The sequence below is a fragment of the Corythoichthys intestinalis genome, chromosome 4 (genome assembly GCF_030265065.1).
Source record: "Corythoichthys intestinalis isolate RoL2023-P3 chromosome 4, ASM3026506v1, whole genome shotgun sequence".
NCBI lineage: Eukaryota > Metazoa > Chordata > Actinopteri > Syngnathiformes > Syngnathidae > Corythoichthys > Corythoichthys intestinalis.
The window spans coordinates 3,902,589-3,904,573 of record NC_080398.1 but is presented as its reverse complement, the minus strand read 5'-3'; positions in this window follow the sequence as shown (position 1 = coordinate 3,904,573).

Genomic DNA, 1,985 nt, shown 5'->3' with positions numbered 1-1,985 from the left:
CGGTCGTGCTGTACAAAATAAAAGTCTGGTTGTTTTCGCGAACTGAGTTACAGAATAAGCGCGTGTACTCTTTCTGCATAGCAATAAAATTCATTGAGTGTATAGGATATTAATAATGAATGAATTATGTAAACTATTTCTTGACAAATTGCGTAGAGTTGCTGTCACATGGTTCAATTCGTATAGATTTTCGGTCACTTGACTCACTTCCTGTTAACGTTCGTTGATTCGTTCGTCCCAGTCAAGATGGATTGGACGTCTCGCGCCGTCAATGGCAGCCAATGAGTTAATGACATGACAAGAAAATGTAATTTCTGGAAAGTTTGCTTTGCCCGGATGTTGGCAAAATTCCGCTGGTCACTTTTCGTTGATTTCGGAGCTGATTTGGGGGTTAACTTCTTGATTTTGGGGTAAATTGAGGAAGTCGTTTTTGTAATAAATCATAATAACATTTTTCCTTTTGATTTTTGGTCACTTTCTGTCGAATTTGGAGGTTTCCCGGGTCAAGTCCTGTTGAATTTGGACAATTCTTGGTCGCCTTCTGTTGATTTTGGGACAATCCGAAGAGGTTTTTTTTTTTTTTGTAAAAACAAATAATAATGACATTTCTCCTTTTGATTTTTCTGTCCCTTCCTGTTGAATTTGGGGGTTTCCAGGTCACGTACTGTTGATATTTGGGGAGTTGAGGGTTGCTTCCTGTTGATTTTGGGGTAATTTTAGGACTTTTTTCTGTAAAAAAATAAAATAAAAATAATGACATTTTGCCTTTTGATTTTTGTTACTTCCTGTTAAATTTGGGGGTTTCCGGGTCACATCCCGTTGATGCAGGGCCGGCCCAGGCCAGTTGGGGGCCCTTATCAAAACAACGCAAAAGGGCCCATATTTTTGGCCCAACATTTCGTCACAGTGTACTGTACCCATACATGCAACCCAACCCATACGTCCATATTTTGTATATTAATCAGACTTTGATGCACTTCAAACTTCTCACCCCAAATGATTTGTCATTACTTAGAGTAGATAGCGCCAAACCTTTTTCTAAAAGACGAAAGAAAGAAGTTAAGGAATAACTTCTATTTTTTTAAGCTTGTAATCAAGTATCAAAACTCACAAAAGTCAAATAAAGCAAACTGTAGTAAACAAAATAGAATATAAATTAAACAATTGCCAGATTGGGGGCCCCCTAGTGGTCAGGGGCCCTAAGCAGCTGCATAGTCTGCGTATAGGCTGAGCCGGCCCTGCGTTGATGTTGGGGGAATTCTGTGTCGCTTCCCGTTGATTTTGGGTCAATTCGAGGAAGTTATTTGTCAAAAATAATGACAAATTTGTGTGTTTTGTATGTGCAATTGGAAACGAATGGAGGAATTGTAAATGTAGAGGGAATGTTTGTCAAATTTTGAAGGAACTGTACGTTTTTGCTGAAGAAAGAAAAACCAAACAAAAAAAAAACGCTGATAACTGGTGCACCTGGATTTTGTGAAAGTTTTAGTGTGTGAATTGTGTGAATCTGACAAAAACTGTAGTGTGACTGTCAAAGTGCGCCAAAAAGTTACCAATATATCAATAATAGATCAATATAATATGATTTATAGCATTAAATTACATTATATTGTAATATCATAATTACATATAAGTATTAATACCACTGTATATACCAGTACTTCTCAAATAGTGGGGCGGGACCCCCAGGGGGGCGCAGAGCAATGCTGGGGGTGGCACGTGTGACCTTGGGGAACATACTTTTTTGCCGTACTAGAATAAAGTGTAATTGCACATCCACTCAGTGGGTGGCAGTGCCGCTCTCATTTTCAGCATGTGCGCAGTATTTTTTAACCAAAGAAGAGCACACAGCAAAAAGCACCGAAGATATGAAAAGCTAAGACAAGGAAATATGACGAAGTGTATGTAGCATTTGGGTTTGACTTTTAATACAGCGGGAGACGAGGAAAGACAAGTCTGTTTACTTTGTCTAAAAATGTTCGCAG